At 47.0% G+C, this 18,450-nt stretch overlaps 1 protein-coding gene and 1 non-coding gene across 2 annotated transcripts in view; both read right to left on the bottom strand.

Moving 5' to 3' along the window:
- The window catches only part of CTNNA2 (catenin alpha 2), a gene marked incomplete at its 3' end in the record, with an annotated part of 719,772 nt that overhangs the window by 206,888 nt on the left and 494,434 nt on the right, over window positions 1-18,450 (bottom strand). The window lies entirely within an intron of this gene.
- TRNAV-GAC lies at window positions 7,729-7,800 on the bottom strand. The gene has a single exon. It is a non-coding gene; the product is annotated as a tRNA-Val (tRNA).

Below are 18,450 nucleotides of genomic sequence, written 5' to 3'. Positions count from 1 at the left end.
ATGCCAGTAGCTCATAAAGTAGAATTTTTGCTCACAAGACCCCACAGCTTGGAGGGAACGTTGGAGGAGTCTGTGGCATTCTTCACCAATGAGGTCCCCCCTTCCCAAACCGTGGCAGCCATTTTGTTTCTGCAACCACCCTGTCATGTCAGAATTCCAAATGCGCCCACAGGCTCTGAAAAGGTCGGAGACCCACGACTGAATAGACCGGTGTACCTCTGGAGTTCGCCGAACCAGAAAATTCTGTTTCCAAAGAGACTGTGAATCACTGCAACCAGGGGTTAGGGGAGGATCCAAATTATTCTTTGAGCAGCTGCCAAAAAAAAAAAAGGATTTCTGCCAAACTCTTAGAATAATCCACATCCCAGAGTGCTGTAAACAGTTCTCAGTGTTAGTTAAGGGATTGATGCTAGAAGACATTTAAAGATAAACACACCCACTTTATTACATTTGAAGTAGAAAGCAGGTGTCTGCAATTTAAAGCAGACATATGTTTTAGGTTGGAAGAAGAAGGAGAAGGATCAGGAAGTACTAGACTCCTTTTCAGCACTTAAAAAAATTAACTTGGTGAGAAAATGAGAAATTAGATACGGGAGAGGTGGCGGCATCGTGGGAAGTGGAATAGTCTGGGATCGGACACTCGTCTGATAGTGGATGGATGAGACCACTCGAAACATGCTTCTAGTTGAAGAAATCAGATAAAAATCACATACCCCCTCAAACAATTTCTCATGCTTCAGGAATGGATTTCAAGAACAAATCACTTCTTCTTCTGAAGAGGTGTGCTTTGCACACAAAAGCTTATACCTTGAATAAAACTTTGTCTTGAAGGTGCCACTAAACTCAAACTTTGTCCTAAATCACTAGTCCGTATTCCATCAGTTCTCGCAAGTGTATTAAGCTCACCCTCCCACTGTTCCTTAGTTTCACCGTCCAGAACCCAAAAAGAAAAACAACAACAACAACAATGTAAATACAAGTTGGGACCATGGTATTTTGCAAACTATAGCAAAAAGACAGAAATCACCATGACCAGAAGCTAGATAAAACAATTTACTGATGTTTGACAGATTATTAGTCAACAATTTAGTATTCACCTTATATAGTGCTATCTAATGTATTTTGACCTTTTGTTAATACAGTACATTTATATATTGCTGGCACAAACACTTATGCAGCTTGTGATTACTGACATTTGCATGTAATATTTCAAAGAAACTTATGCAAGTTGCTGGCACATCTCCCTTATAAATAAAAGCCGAATGGTAGTGGCAATTCTCTAGAACATTCCACACACTCCAAAATCAGTTGGCTCTCTGATCTGTCATTCAGAGGGTCTCCCTATCCACTGGCTGCTTTGCCTGAGTCCTGCCTCCAACATTCTAAACATTTTGCTTTTCCTCTCCCTCCCATAGCCAGTCAGAACACAGAGGTTATTTGCATATGCAGCCTCATTGGCCTCTGCCTCGGAACACAGAGGTCGTTTGCATATGCAACTTGATTGGCTTTTGCCTCTAACATTCTAAACAGTTTGCTGTTCTGAGGTAAAATGTGTCCAATCTTCAGATGAGGGCTGGAGATCACTCAGAATTACAACTGCTTTCCAGATGGCAGCGATCAGTTCCCCTGGAGAAAATGGTGGGCTCTGTATTCTTATATGCTGCTGAGGTGGCCCCCGTATGACAGCCAATGTGATGTAGCAGTCAGGGCTTCAGAGCATGGGAGAGGCTGCAGGTGTGTGGGGGGTGGGAAGCTGAAGAGGGGGAAATAAAGGTAGGTTGATGATTGGGTGGGAAGGCGATAGGGTTGCGAACTCCAGGTGGAAAATTTCTGGAGATGGGATGGATGGAGCCTGGAGAGGGTGAGGTTTCAGGAGGCGTGGGACCCTGGGCAGGTACAAAGCCATAGACTCCACCCTCCAAACCAACTATTCCCCTCTGGGGAACCATCCTTGCCAATCTCCAGGTGAGTTACAACAAACAGGACCACGGTGTATAATAGCTAGTAAAACAGGAAATCACCGTGTACAATTAAACAATATTTGTTGGCTTTTATATGCAATGTTAGCAAAATTACAACAATAACACTACAATATGCAATATAAAGCTTAGCAGTACATACAGAGTAATACAGTTCTAGTTACAGACAAACGACGGAGTTCTAGTACACTATCCGTTTGCGTGTCCTTCTTCAGGTTTCTCATTCTGTAATTATTTCTTCATTAGAATGAAGTGCTGCAAGCCATATTTCAAAATGTTAATTCTTATACAATTTTTTGATGTACGCTACCGCACTTAGATTCTGGTGACTGGGGAGCTCCTATAGCAAGCTGTAATGTGACTGGGTCTACAGCATATAATAATTGGCTAAGGGAAGCTGAGAGAGAGAGAGAGAGAGATCTTTCTCATGTGGCAGATCTTGAGGACAAGTGTTTTCCTTTCACTGCGCTACCAACTTGATGGGGGGAACCCAACTGTTTTTTGGATCATGTAAAACACATATATTTCCTAATTAGCAAATTGCCCATTTAAAAGTTTGATAGCGGCAAACATTAAGCGACTGGCCTTTTCAAAGGAAAGCCTGCAGATGTCTTTACGTAGACAGCGACGAGCATTTCATCTGAGGAGCTAATTTCCTAATTACCATCCCCTGCAACACCCACAACACACTCTTAATTTAAAGACCCAATCGATTGCCAGCTGTAGATTACAAGAGGGACTCATTTCATTGCCACTTCAGCGCTCTACCTCCTGGTGGCCAGAGATGCATGCAGAAAGGTAAGGTGTTCCTGGCCTTCAGTTTCAAGCTGGGGACTTTAGAAAACACAGCAATGTTCAAAAATGGGTGAAAGAGCTATTGGGCTTTAAAAAAAATCAATAGGAATGATCAAGTAACATTTATTTACTTATATATGTACTTCATTTATACCCTGCATTTCTCCCCGAAGCGGGTCCCCTCCTCATTCCCTCCTCCATTTTGTCCTTGCAACAACCCTTTGAGGTAGGTTAGGCAGAGAGAGTGTGACTGCCCCCCCCCCCAGCATATTACTTGCGACAAATCTGCACAACGTTGAGCACTGGGGTTAATTACACGCAGGGCTCTTTTTGTAGAAAAAGCCCAGCAGGAACTCATTAGCATAATAGGCCACACCCAACAGCAGGAACTCATTAGCATATTGGGCCACGCCCCTGACAGCACAGCTCATTAGCACATTAGGCCGCACCCCCATGTTACCAGAAGTGTGGTTATCCAGCCACACCCACCTTTTGCTTGTTATTCTGTTTACCTTGTTTGTTGTCAAAACCCAGGGCTTTTTTGTAGCAGGAACTCCTTTGCATGTTAGGCCACACACCCTAATGTAGCCAATCCTAATGAGCTGTTGGGTGTGGCCTATTATGCTAACGAGTTCCTGCTGGGCGTGGCCAGCTTGGGAGCCAGCTGGAACTCCGTTCCTGTGCGTTCCTGCCCAAAAATAGCCCTGATTACACTCATTGTGTAACTTCCAGCTGTCCCTTTGAATTAATGAGTGGCTGGCTAAGATGGCGAGATCATCTGTAGTGTAAATAATTAAGCTCTGCAAACTGAGCGCTGTTCTCTGTGTCTAAGAATTTCTCTTTAGAACCCTGCTACCCAGATGGAAGAAACCAGAAAGATACATAGGGTTGCCAAGATCTAGGCAGAGCCTAGAGATCTCTTGTGGTGTAGTGGTTAAGAACAGCAGACTCTAATCTGGAGAGCTGGGTTTGATTCCCCACTCCTCCACTTGCAGCCAGCTGGGTGACCTTGGGTCAATCACAGTTCTCTCAGAGCTGTTCCCTCAAGAGCGGCTCTCTCAGCCCCACCTACCTCACAGGGTGTCTGTTGTGGAGAGAGGAAAGGAAGGTGATTGTAAGCCGATCTTCGGGTAGTGAAGGGCGGGGTATAAAACTAACACTTCTCCTCCTCCTAGAACTGATCTCCAAAAGGCAGAGATCTGTTTCCCGGGGGGGGATGGATACTTTGGAGGGCGGAATGTATGGTGTTATAATCTGCTGAGATACTTCCCCTCCCCAAAACCCACCCTCCGCAGGCTCTCCCCCTCAAACCTCCAGGAATTTCCCAAACTGGAGGTGGCAACTTTAAATGCATGAGAAACAGTGTGAGGGGGAGGAGAAGCAGGAGAAGATAAATTCAAAGGGTTTCAGCTGGGGGGGGGAGAGAGAGAGAAGATTCACTCTCAAATCTGTGCCATTTCAGGCACCATTGTGATACCCTAAGGAGTCCTGGATACCACACACCAGAGGCGAGGAATGCGACTATCTCTGCCACCTCCTCAAATCAATGTTCTAAGTGATATCAATTCAAGTTGCTTGTCAGTTTAATTAGGGGAAGTGAAACACAATTACAGGGCATTAGTGCAAAGCCAGTGCGGAGGGTCCTTTTGGGACAGTTTGCAGCAGGAGAAACCAACTGACTTATGACATTTTCCATCAAAAATCTTAATTAAAAGCATTACCCAAGGGGAAGGTGGAAGAGCAAGTGACACAAACTGCAATCCCCCCCCCTTTTTCCTTTTTCATCTGTGCACTAATTAAAGCTCATATATTTACTTTGGAGGGGAATTTTGGGCATTTCCTTAGCAATCATTTGGCACAGAATAAAACAAGCCAAGCACAGTGTAAATGAAACTCTTCCTTTCCCCATAGCCCTCCTTTCGAGCAGAAAGGTAAAGGTTCCCTTGCTCGAAAGCCAGTCGAGTCCGACTCTAGGGTTGCAGTGCTCATCTCCGTTTCAAAGCCGAAGAGCCAGCGCTGTCCGAAGACGTTTCTGTGGTCATGTGGCCGGCATGACTAAACACCAAGGCGCACGGAACACTGTTACCTTCCCACCAAAGTGGTCCCTATTTATCTACTTGCAATTTCTTGCTTTCAAACTGGTAGGTTGGCAGGAGCTGGAACTAGAGATGGGAGCTCACTCCGTCATGTGGCACACTCGGGTCTCAAACTGCTGAACTACTGACCTTCCACAGCCTGCAGTTCAGCGTCTTAACCACTTGAGCCACCGCGACTCCCCTTTCGAGCATAGGCAGATTGAAAGTTTCAAATGCAAAGTCCCAGGCAGTTGAAAAAGAAGATCAAACATGGGATGTATTGACTCAACAGAAGGGAGAGGAAGAGGAATCCCAGGCAGCTCTGGTACCCAAGTAGCTCCTCACTGCATCAACCTTTCTGACACTGTTTTCACTGTGGGCTGGATCAGGTTATGGAGTTAAACTCCATATTACAGAGTGGATGACCACAGACACCCTGTGAGGTAGGTGGGGCTGAGAGAGCGCTGAGAGAATTGCCCTTGAGAGAACAGCTCTGAGAGAACTTGTGACTGACCCAAGGTCACACCAGCAGCTGCATATGGAGGAGTGGAGAATCAAACCCGACTCTCCCTGATTAGAGTCCGCCATTCTTAACCATAACACCAAACTGGCTCTCAGGAAGGAAGCTCCAGTCTTCAGATTGCAAGACACGAACAAGGCTGTTAATTATAGGACATTTTGGAGGTCCTCAATTCATAGGGTCGCCAAAGGTCAAAGGACTTGACGGCACATAACACAGAGAGAGATAAAACAGGCATAGAAAGATTGATAGTAGCAACACTCAAAGTGGGTCAATATCCCGGGGTCTTTTACTATGATGCTAATACGGCTGCCCCCCACTTTGTGTTTATGACACTAAAATACTTTTCAACCCTGCTATTTAACTCAAAATGATCTCCCTCCCCCCCCACCCCGAAGCACAGAATGCACGGCCATCTGCCCTTTCTCCCCCTGAATTTGTGTAGTTCCCTTTCAAAGCTGCACGTCATGTCCCCTTCTGAGCCCAGCGGTGACTGTACCGTGGGCTGTCCGGGGCACTGGAACGCAGACACAGGATTCCGCTTTACGAGCTCAGCAAATCTTGCCCTTGCCACAACTAATCTGCATCCTCCATTCTTCCCCTGCGCCCGCTCGACCTGAGGCCGTTTTATGGGTAATGTTCCCATCACTGGTTTTGCTTATCGGGATTGACTTTTCTGTTTCTTTTGTCTGCGGCTCGTTGAGGGTGATTATCAGAATGACATTTTTTTTCCCCTGTTAGGTTTTCGACAGACCGGACTGGAGGGACATCATATTATTACTGTTATTCCAAGAATAACTTAGTAGGCCAGGGGCTGATTGCCGTGTGCCACCCCTTCTCTGTCCTGAGAATAGAAAGGGTCCTAGGTTCTACCTTGATTTGCAATTACAGTAACAAAGTTTGGCAGGGACGTGCCACGATAGATACGTCCGCGTGACAATACAATTATGGAGTGACTGATTCGAAGGCTTCTCTTGGGATCTTGTTGTCCTCTGCTCGGCAGCAGGACTTAATAGCTGATTTGTACCGATGATCAGAATGGGCTCCATCCCTTCGCCAGGGACCCACCCACAATTAATTCTCTTTCCATCATGTGGGACAGTGAAGTATCCATCTGTATGAATTCAAGGCTGCTGTGGCAGAAAGAGTGGGAAGTGCCTCAACTCGCAGACTGGCTTATGGCAACCCTGTGGGGTCTTCAAGGCAAGAGGTGAACAGAGGCGGTTTGTTGTCACCTGCCTGGGCATCCTTGGTGGTCTTCCATCCGAACCAGTGGGGTCTTCAAGGCAAGAGGTGAACAGAGGCGGTTTGTTGTCACCTGCCTGGGCATCCTTGGTGGTCTTCCATCCGAACCAGTGGGGTCTTCAAGGCAAGAGGTGAACAGAGGCGGTTTGTTGTCACCTGCCTGGGCATCCTTGGTGGTCTTCCATCCGAACCAGTGGGGTCTTCAAGGCAAGAGGTGAACAGAGGCGGTTTGTTGTCACCTGCCTGGGCATCCTTGGTGGTCTTCCATCCGAACCAGTGGGGTCTTCAAGGCAAGAGGTGAACAGAGGCGGTTTGTTGTCACCTGCCTGGGCATCCTTGGTGGTCTTCCATCCGAACCAGTGGGGTCTTCAAGGCAAGAGGTGAACAGAGGCGGTTTGTTGTCACCTGCCTGGGCATCCTTGGTGGTCTTCCATCCGAACCAGTGGGGTCTTCAAGGCAAGAGGTGAACAGAGGTGGTTTGTCGTTACCTGCCTGGGAGTCCTTGGTGGTCTTCCATCGAAACCAGGGCCGACCCTGCTTAGATTCCAAGCTCAGGCTAGCCTGGGCCGTCCAGGTCAGGGTTGCAGAAGCTCAAACGGAGCCAAAATGCAGATGCTCGCCTCTTGAAGAGGATGGCCTTAGTCCACCAGTTCTTATTCACCATGAGACCCTGCTTCTGAGTACGTTCCCAATGGTCCTTTTTGCATTTCCCTGCCACTACAGAGTTTTCAGTGTTTGAGTCAAGGCAATTTAAGAAAACCCCATGGACAGTATCAAAAGGCTAAAAGATATGACGCCGGAAGATGAGCCCCTCAGGTCGGAAGGTGTCCAATATGCTACTGAGGAAGAGCAGAGGACAAGTACAAGTAACCCCAGAAAGAGTGAAGCGGCTGGGCCAAAGCCGAAAGGACCCTCAGTTGTGGATGTGTCTGATGGTGAAAGGAAAGTCCAATGCTGCAAAGAACAATACTACATAGGAACCTGGAATGTAAGATGCCCGGCGAGAGTGGGGGGGGGGGACCTACTGCTTCCCCATCTTCTATGGCAGCTAGCTGACACTCTCCAGGGTCTCAGACTTAGCTCTTTCACAATACCTCCTACCTGAACCTTTAACTGGAGATGCAGGGGATTGAACCTGGGACCCTCTGCATGTCAGGCAGAGGCTCTACCACTGAGCCACAGCCCCTGCCTGTGTCTTTCCAGGGTCTCAGGCTGAGGTCTTTCGCATCACCTCCTACCTGATTTTTTTTCAATGGGAGATGCCGGGGATTGAACCTGGGACCTTCTGCATGCCAAGCAGATGCTCTGCCGCTGACCCACAGGCCCTCCTGCCTCTTAAAACACAAGGAAGGTGAGGCTGGGAAACAGTGACTGGCCCAGGGTCACTCCATGGGTTAGCATGACTTGAGCCCAGACTTGAAAACAGAACCTTCTAAGTTAGGGCACAGAGAGGAGGCCTCCTCACTTTCCCTGCCCAGGGAGGAGCACCTGGCCTCCTTCAGCAAGCCGCTGAAGACAGCTTTTGTTTAGGGCTGAAGGCAGTTTTATTTAGGACTGTATTCGATTGATTTGGTTTTTATTTATTGGCAGTCCTCACTGAGGCTTTCAGTTGTGGTCTTTTAGGTGTTGTTTTTTAAAGAGAAAAATGCTCTGCATCTTACATGAGCACTGCAGATAAGATTAGAATTTCAACAGCCAATCCATATGCAAGAAGAAGAGATTGGATTTATACCCCGCCCTTCACCAACCAAAGGTGCCTCAGAGCGGCTCACAAACTCCTTCCCCTTCCCCTCCCCACAACAGACACCCTGTGAGGTAGGTGGGGCTGAGGGAGCTCCTGACAGAAACTGCTCTTTTTCAAGAACAGCTCTTATCAGAACTAGGGCTTGCCCAAGGTCATCCAGCCAGGTGCAAGTGGAGGAGTGGGGAATCAAACCTGGTTCTTCCAGATTAGAGTCTGCGCACTTAACCACTACACAAAACTCGTGTATTTCTGTAGAGTAGTCCCCTCCCCACAATAGACACCCTGTGAGGGAGGTGGGGCTGAGAGAGCTCTTGACAGAAACTGCTTTTTCAAGGACAGCTGTGCCAGAACTATAGCTTGCCCAAGGTCATCCAGCCAGGTGCAAGTGGAGGAGTGGGGAATCAAACGCGGTTTTCCCAGATTAGAGTCCGTGCATTTAACCACTACACCAAACTTGTTTAAAAGGTGAGTGCGGAAAGTTCCTCTCTGTGAATGAACCGGCCTTCCTTTGGGATCTGCAGGCGGGCTCTTGCTTTGAGTCCTTTTTGTGCGGGATCAGTGTGGGAGAGTGTGTGCCTAGCTCAGGCGTAAAGCAGTGGGGGGGGGAGGGTGCCTAGCTCAGAGGTAAAGCATCTCTGCCTCGCATGTAGAAGGTCCCACATTCAGTCCCTGGCATCTTAAGTTAAAGCATCTCAGTCAGTAAGGATTAAAAAAAGGAGACTACTGACAATATCAGAGGTTCTTTTAGATGTCCCCTTAACATTTTGTCTTCCCATGGAGGAAAACCTGAAGCAAAAAAAAAAAGGCGCCTTTCTCAAAAGGAGAAGGGGGAAAAATAGTAGTCACTGCATTTCTTTCCACCATTATCAGAAAGACCTATAATGCAAATGTTTTGGAACCACGATGAGTGGAATCAAACTGAGTAAAAATAGACCCCAGTGACACGTTTGGGGGCAGATGCAGCGACAGCTGTCCCCACCCTGATACTGGGTGGCTTAGGATATGTTTAATTACATGTCGGTTGTCGAGATGAACTTCCCTGGTTGGTGGTGCAAGCATTCCATGTTGGTGTCGTGGTTAAGTGTGCAGACTCTAATCTGGGAGAACCGGGTTTGATTCCCCACCCCTCCACTTGCACCTGCTGGATGACCTGGGGCGAGCCATAGTTCTGACAAGAGCTGTCCTTGAAAAACGGCAGTTTCTGTCAGAGCTCTCTCAGCCCCACTTCCCTCACAGGGTGTCTGTTGTGGGGAGGGGAAGGGAAAGGAGTTTGTGAGCCACTCTGAGACACCCTTGGGTAGTGAAGGGCGGGGTATAAATCCAATCTCTTCTTCTTCTTCTTTTCACTTGACCCTCAGCTACTGTGTTTAGTGCAATGAGTGGACCCTACATATGCTGAGTGCCCAGTTCAGACCAGATGCCAGGGGTGTGCAGTGGCCATACACACAAGTCCTTCTCTGCCATGGAGGCTTGCTGGGTGACTTTGGGCCAGCCCGCAAACTCTCACAGACTAACCTACCTTCCAGACATGTTGCATGGTTAAAATGGAAGAGAGGAGAATAAGAACATAAGAGAAGCCATGCCGGATAAGACCAATGGCCCATCCAGTCCAACACTCTGGGTCACACACTGGCAAAACCCCAGGTGGCATCAGCAGATCCACCAGCGGGGCTAGAATTCCAGAATCCCTCCCACTGTTGCCCCCCCCCCAAGCACCAAGAATGCAGAACATCACTGTCCCAGACAGATTGTTCCATCTATGCCTTGTGGCTAAGAGCCACTGATGGACCTCTGAGGGGTACAGATACAACCCACATACAAAAGAAACCTCCTCAGAAAACCATCCATATACAAAAGATCCTCCTCAGGAAAACTCCTCCTTTAGCATGTTCATAGCCTGGGGAACTCCTACAAGATAATGACTCAGCCCTACCCCACCTTCCTGAGTAGATATAAATTACCTGCCTTCCATTTTTCTTCTCACCTTGACACAGAGAGTACTCTGTCTGTCTGTGTTATACCTCTGAGCAGGGCTATTTTTGGGCAGGAACGCACAGGAACGGAGTTCCGGCTGGCTCCCAAGTTGGCCACACCCAGCAGGAACTCATTAGCATAATAGGCCACACCCAACACATTAGGGGTGTGTGGCCTAACATGCAAAGGAGTTCCTGCTCCAAAAAAAGCCCTGGGTTTTGACAACAAACAAGGTGAACAGAATAACAAGCAAAAGGTGGGTGTGGCTGGATGACCACACTTCTGGTAACATAGGGGTGTGGCCTAATATGCGAATGAGATGTGCTGTCAGGGGTGTGGCCTAATATTCCTGCTGGGCTTTTTCTACAAAAAAAGCCCTGCCTCTGAGGATGTCAGTCACAGCTACTGGCGAAACGTCAGGTCCTACAATGCCAAGGCCACGGCCACACAACCCGGAAAATCTACAGCAGCTAATGAACACCGGCTGTGAAAGCCTTCAGCATCTATCTGTAATTGTTCTATTTTGGAAACTGACTTGTTAAGCCACTACAGCTAGCTCTGAAGTTATTTAGAGTCCCATTAAAATACGGATTTTAAATAAACGGATATTGACTTATTCAAAATAAGACTTTGAAATATCGGGTTATCAGATCACCATTCAGAGTTAAGCACATATAGGTACCAACAGAGAGAGAGAAAAGGGAAAGGGAAAAAAATCCTGATAAATAACCTTCTTTCATCTGCCTAAGTGACCAACATAAATAGCAGGTCTTTCGAGGAGTTACATGGGATGCTCACTCCAAAGAAATAAAAGAGCGCTACCTTAAAAACAAACAAACAAACAAAACAAAACCCAGTGACAGATGATCCCTGCTGCTGGAATGAAAAGAGAAGACTCCTGGCCCATTCATAAGAGGGGGGGGGGGGTAACAATATTTTGCAACATTGTGTGTGACAGAATTAAAAGTATCGGCCAGTTAAAAACTTCATCAAACATTCTTCGTCATATGTGAGATAATAAGCCAAGGGTTTAAAACGTGAGAGAAGGGGTATAAGCAACTGCTGTCTCTCTTCATCATGCATAGGACAATGGAGTATTATATGAGAGGCCGACTCCACCTGTTCTAGCAAACAGGAGCAGATTCTCTGATGCATGAGCACAATGTGGAGAGTATAATCTTTCAAGTCAACTTAAAGGGCACTTTAGTAGGTTATAAAAACAGTCAAACGTAGGGCTAGGAGGAGAGCCACTGTGCACATACACGGACCCTCATTGCACATGGTCTTTAAGGGAAGGCAACTGAAGTCACTTTACCCAGAATTGGTCCATTGGTCTACTCCAAGGGACACTGGTCCTTCAGAGTTTGAGGCAAAGGTCTCCCCTCGCTTCTCAACTGGATATAATTTAACTGGTCTTCCACCCAAAACACATACTCAGCTGCTGAATTATGGCCACTGAATATACACTGCATAAAAGGTAAAGGTTGCCCTTGCTCGAAAGCCAGTCAAATCCGACTCTAGGGGGTGATGCTCATCTCTGTTTCCAAACCGAAGAGCCAGCACTGTCCGAAGACGTTCCCATGGTCATGTGGCTAGCATAACTAAACACTGAGGTGCACGGGATGCTGTTACCTTTCCACCGAAGCAGTACCTATTTATCTACTTGCAATGTCTTGCTTTCAAACTGATAGGCTGGCAGGAGCTGGGGCCAGAGACGGGAGCTCACTCCGTCACACGGCACTAGGGTCTTGAACTGCCAAATTACTGACCTTCCGGTTTGCAGCTCAGTGTCTTAATCTCTAAGCCACCACACACCCCTCATATACTACATACTTAAATATATAATGTAAATATGATGGATTCTATCTGCCCCATGCAAAGAGGTAACTGTGGGTGGATGGGGGAAAGGATACTCCTAAAGTTCTTATCTGAGTCTCTTCCCGAATTCTGGGGCTCCAAAATGCATTTATTAAATCTTACCTTACTTCCCGCCCTCAGAAGGGACACAAACAATGTGTCTAACAAAAGCCTAACAAAACTTTCCTGGGAGTCAGCCCCGTTGAGCAGACTTCAGTAAGATCCTGAGTAGACTTGCTTTAGAGTGCACTGGAAGTGGACAAAAACTGAATTTTAACAAACAAGAAATATCAAAACACAACAACAATACCCTAAAACAGAAAAGAACTGGGGGGGGGGGGGGGGAGACACACATCACATCTGACTGCTCTCAGGCTGATCAAATGATGCTAATATCATGACTAACTGGATTTCAAGGTGGTGTAATGATAGAAGAAATTGGATTTATACCCCGCCCTTCACTCGAAGTCTCAGAGCGGTTTACAAACTCCTTTCCCTTTCCCTCCCCACAACAGACACCCTGTGAGGTAGGTGGGGCTGAGAGAGCTCTTGACAGAAACGGCTCTTTTTCAAGAACAGCTCTTGGCAGTACTACAGCTTGCCCAAGGTCATCCAGCCAGGTGCAAGTGGAGGAGTGGGGAATCAAACCCGGTTCTCCCAGATTAGAGTCCGCGTACTTAACCACTACACCAAACTGGCTCTCTAATCACAACTTTTTTATTAGCACAGAAAGAGCTCGCTCTCTCTCTCTCTCTCTGATTCTCTCTCCCTCTTCCCTCTTACAAACTCCTTTCCCTTTCCCTCCCCACAACAGACACCCTGTGAGGTAGGTGGGGCTGAGAGAGCTCTTGACAGAAACGGCTCTTTTTCAAGAACAGCTCTTGGCAGTACTACAGCTTGCCCAAGGTCATCCAGCCAGGTGCAAGTGGAGGAGTGGGGAATCAAACCCGGTTCTCCCAGATTAGAGTCCGCGTACTTAACCACTACACCAAACTGGCTCTCTAATCACAACTTTTTTATTAGCACAGAAAGAGCTCTCTCTCTCTCTCAGAAGATGATTTTATACCCTGCTTTTCTCTACCTTAAGGAGTCTCAAAGTGGCTTACAAGTGCCTTCCCTTCCTCTGCTCCTGCAAGGTAGTTGGGGCAGAAGGAGTTCTGAGAGAACTGTGACTGGCCCAAGGTCACCCAGCAGGCTTCCTGTAGAGGAGTGGGGGAATCGAACCCGGTTCTCCCAGATTAGAGTCTGCACTCCTGACCACTACACCACACTGGCTCTCCCTCTGTCTGAAAAGAAACAGAGCACAGTGTCTTTAAATGAAAGTTTTTTTGTTTTTTTTTAAAAACACCTTAAGGACAGGAAAAAAACAACGGAGGATGAAAATGCTCTTTCAGGGTAACCTAATAAATCCAGAGAAGTTTAAGCACTGCTCCTGTCATGATTTAGTTAAGAAGAAGAAATTTGAGATTGGTATCTTCAAGTCTTTGGCTAAAAATATGAATGACAGGATGACGGACTGAGGTGGCGTCCCTGGTGAAAGATGAGGCCCTGTGCGGGAGAACGTGACAAACAACGGCTCAGAGCAAAGTCCTCTTCACCGAATGTCATCCCGTTCTCCGAAATATATACTTTTGACACCAGAAACAAATTGCGACGACATGCAAAAGAACGGGAAACTGCCACGAGGAGCCATTTGTCATTTTCTATGGTCTTGGGGTTTGTCAAATGGCATGAACAATACCGCTCCGAGGACGGGATATCAGGTGCCTTTCAAAGGTTATTTTATTGTGCTTCTGAGGAAAGAAAACAGTGGCAAAGGAGAGGTTATGCCTTTTCTTCGTTAACTTGCATGATATAATTTTTATCATAAAAAAAGAAAAAAAAGAAAACGTCTGTGTGTTTGTATCGGGGTGAGATCCTGACTCAAGAAACAGGCTGGGACCTGCAGATGATATGAAGCCACTGCTATCAATCTCCCGTGACCCAGAAGAGTAAAATGTGCCGCAAGCACAGAGCAATATTTTTACTTTTAAAAAAATGACAATTATTTTTCAAAATATTTTTTAATTATCTTCTGGATTGGAGTGCAGTCGAACCTTAGGGACCCACAAGATTTTGCAGGGCGCTTTTTGTAGCAGGAACTCCTTTGCATATTAGGCGGTGACACGCCCCACATGTAGCCAATCCTCCACGAGCTTACAGTAGCCCCCCCCCCATAAGAAGAGCTCTGTAAGCTCTTGGAGGATTGGCGACATTGGGGGTGTGTCGCCTAATATGCAGAGGAGTTCCTGCTACAAAAAGAGTCTTGATTTTGGGGACTGCAGAGATATCTGACAAAGGGAACTTTGACTCATGAAAAGTCATACCCCCAAAATCTCATTGGTCTTGGGTTGCCAACTTCCAGGTGGTTATACAAACAAACAGAATAATCTGTCGTACTGTACACATCACACTAGAGACTACTGCCTTCTTATACAGTTCTACTTACAAACAAAAATTAATGCATATAACAAATAGTTTTGCCCCCATGTATAAATGACAACTGCACCAGTTGAATAGTGACCTAATGGTCCTTGAAAATTGTACAAGTCTCCCTTCAGATTGGTCACTGGCCCCACTGCTGGACCTCCTGATGGCACCTGGTGTTTTTGGCCACTGTGTGACACGGAGTGTTGGACTAGGTGGGCCATTGGCCTGATCCAACATTGGCTTCTCTTATGTTTTTATGTTCTTATCGTGCAGAGAAGAGTTTCCAGAAGAAAGCATGAAGTTGTTGTTGTTCAGTCGCACAGCTGAGTCCGACTCTTCGTGACCCCATGGACCAGATCACGCCAGGCTTTCTGGTCTTCCGCCGTCCTCTGACGTTTGCTCAATTTCATGTTCATTGCATCTATGACACTGTCTAACCATCTCATCCTTTGCCGTCCCCGTCTTCTTTGACCTTCAATCTTTCCCAGCATTAGGGTCTTCTCCAGGGAGTGCTCCCTTCTCATTTGGTGGCCAAAGTATTTGAGCTTCAGTTTCATTATCTCGCCTTCCAGGGAACAGTCAGGGTTGATTTCTTTTAGGATTGAATGAAGCATGAAGTAGACGGCATGAACTCAGGACTAGGACCGATTTCCCACAACCGCTGCTCTGCGCTCGCGCCTCTCTTTGCCCCGATGGTACGTGTCAATTTCCCACTCGAAGCTGGGCGGCCGCATTTTGACCCGCAGTTTTGCCCGATTTTGCCTGCGCTTTCGTAATCCTCAAAAAACAGGATCGCGAAACCGCGGGGGAAATTGGGCGAAGCCGCGGGTCAAAATGCGGCCGCCCGGCTTTGAGTGGGAAATCGACACGTACCATCGGGGCAAAGAGAGGAGCGAACGCAGAGCAGCGGCTGCGGAAAATCGGTCTAGCCGTAGTGCGAACCAAAGGAGCGGCGACGGCACTCCTAGGTTGCTTTGCCATTTCGTAGGGCTTCATCAGACTGCTTTTCTTTAGTGATGGAGCTCAACTCAGCTCTGGCAAGATTCAAAATGACACGAAGTCTACAGGTATGTTCCAAGTAGCTAGTATAACTGCATTTGCTGTATTTCGGGGGTGGTTTTTTTGGGGGGTGTTTGTTAACCTCCAGGTGGTGGCTGGAGATCTCCTGGAATTACAACTGTCCTCCATGCAACGGATATCAGTTCACCTGGAGAAAATGGCCCCTTTGGAAGGTGGACTCTGTGGCACTAGAGCACATTACATAAGAACATAAGAGAAGCCAATGTTGGATCAGGCCTAAGGCCCATCCAGTCCAACACTCTGTGTCACACAGTGGCCAGAAATACCAGTGCCATCAGGAGGTCCACCAGTGGGGCCAGGACACTAGAAGCCCTCCCACTGTTGCCCCCCCAAGCACCAAGAAGACAGAGCATCGCTTGCCCCAGAGCCCCTATCTATATCTTGTGGCTAATAGCCACTGATGGACCTCTGCTCCATATGCTTATCTAATTCCCTTTTGAAGCCGTCCATGCTTGTAGCTGCCACCACCTCCTGTGGCAGTCCCTCCCCTCCCCAAACCCCACCCTCCTAAGGATCCATCCCCTGAATCTCCAGGTATTTTCCAACCTGGACCTGGCAACTCTATGCTGGTCTTGAAGGTGCTACCCACCAGACTCAAATCTAGCTGTTCCACTGCAGACTAACATAGTCACCCCCCTGAAACTATTGCTTTCTGTTTACCTAACACAAGTAACTGTTTAAGTGAGACCTCTCGAAAAATATACAACCACACAAGAGATTTCCCTCCAGCTTTCCCCCTTCATAACACTGCTACTGGCCCCAAGCATGTTGGGACCAACACCCCACCCCACCCTTTTGACACTTAGAAAGTGAACCTTCTGTGACATCACAGAAGCTCACGGTTCAGCCAATCAGTGAGTAGGCTCACACGCAGCTGCTTTAAGCAAACAGAAATGACGAGCCATAGAGTTATTAGGGTATGATGTTTGAGTCTAGTATCACTCCATATCTTGGAAGAAAAAGCTGAGTATATGGAACACATCAAGCTGCCTTATACTGAATCAGACCCTTTGTCCATTGATGTCGGTACTGTCTACTCAGACTGGCAGCAGCTCTCCAGGGTCTCAGGCAGAGGTCTTTCACATCACCTACTGCCTGGTCCTTTTTAATTGGAGATGCGGGTGTGTGTGTGTGTGTGAGCCTGAAACCTTCAGCACAAAAAGCGGAGGCTCTTCCACTGAGCCACAGCCACTGAGCCACGGTCCCTCCCCTTTGCTTGCCCTGAACGTCTGCAACTAGCTCCCAAACTTGTGATGAAGCTCACTTTTAGTATTAGGACCAAAATCCATGTTCCACTTCAAGGCTCACAAACATTTAAAGCTTGGCCTTGGTTGAAACGTGTCAGGCCAATCCGAGGTAGCATGACAGAGAGAGAGAGAGTTCAAAACTCCATAAAACGAAGAAATGCAGGAAGAAAAGACTCTAGAAATAAGGCAATAGTATTAAAGGCAGAAATTGCGTTAAGCTACTAAAGCTGCGGTGGCTCAAGTGGTTAAGACGCTGAACTGCAGGCTGTGGAAGGTCGGTAGTTCAGCAGTTCGAGACCCGGGTTGCCGCATGACGGAGTGAGCTCCCGTCTCTAGTTCCAGCTCCTGCCAACCTAGCAGTTCGAAAGCAAGAAATTGCAAGTAGATAAATAGGTACCACTTTGGTGGGAAGGTAACAGCGTTCCGTGCGCCTTGATGTTTAGTCATGCCGGCCACATGACCACGGAAACGTCTTCGGACAGCGCTGGCTCTTCGGCTTTTGAAACGGAGATGAGCACCGCAACCCTAGAGTCAGATTCGACTGGCTTTCGAGCAAGGGAACCTTTACCTTTACTAAATATGTATTAATAATTGAATCAAATCTTAACGTAACGTGTTATATTAGGTTAAAAACAATATTTCTATAACTTCTCAGATCGTGACATGTATTATTTACCCATTCCCCAAATCCAGTAGATAGAATAGATTAGAACTGTTGTACTCCTTCCCTTATCCAGTAGATGTATGTATTAGATTTCCTATACGCATCACCCATAGTATTAGTGTTAGGGTATTTCCTTCCACCATCCCATAATTGTACTGTGTAGAAAATGCAAAAAAAAAAAAGTTTTACCAAGAATCCTAAAGCTAATGTAAGGTTGTTCTTCCTGCCTTCAGAAATGCAGAGTTGTGTTGCTGTAATGAAACAGCTTAGCCAATGCATCATGGCAGAAAGTAACATCAAAAATGTGGGTGACATCTTTTTAAAAATCTGAATTTACAGTGCAGATGATAGCATTCAAGCCCTTTCCTAGAAACAGTCTCCTTACCCAAGCCAATATGTTTGAAGATAAGCAGCACTCCCCCCACCCCAAGTAAAGGAAACAAGAAAACAAACAGGATTTGTCTTTGCACTACATAGATTACAGCTACATCATTTCCTGCCTGTATGAGTTTCTTCTGGACAATGAAGAAAGCTGACGGGGAGAAAAATCGATTCATTCAAAAGGTGGTGGTGGAGGAGAATTTTATGGATACCGTGGATCAGGGCTTTTTTTGTAGAAAAAGCCCAGCAGGAACTCATTAGCATAATAGGCCACACCAACAGCAGAAACTCATTAGCATATTAGGCCACACCATGACAGCACAGCTCATTAGCATAGTAAGCCACTCCCCATGCCTTCCCTTGGCTTGCTTGGGCACCCCGCAGCTGCGGGGCACCCGGGCAAGCCAGCCCCTCGACAGG

Source organism: Gekko japonicus, unplaced genomic scaffold (assembly GCF_001447785.1).
Source record: "Gekko japonicus isolate JY-2015 unplaced genomic scaffold, Gekko_japonicus_V1.1 scaffold570, whole genome shotgun sequence".
NCBI lineage: Eukaryota > Metazoa > Chordata > Lepidosauria > Squamata > Gekkonidae > Gekko > Gekko japonicus.
Note: the sequence above shows the minus strand (reverse complement) of the source record. Positions and strands in the feature narration are given on the sequence as shown.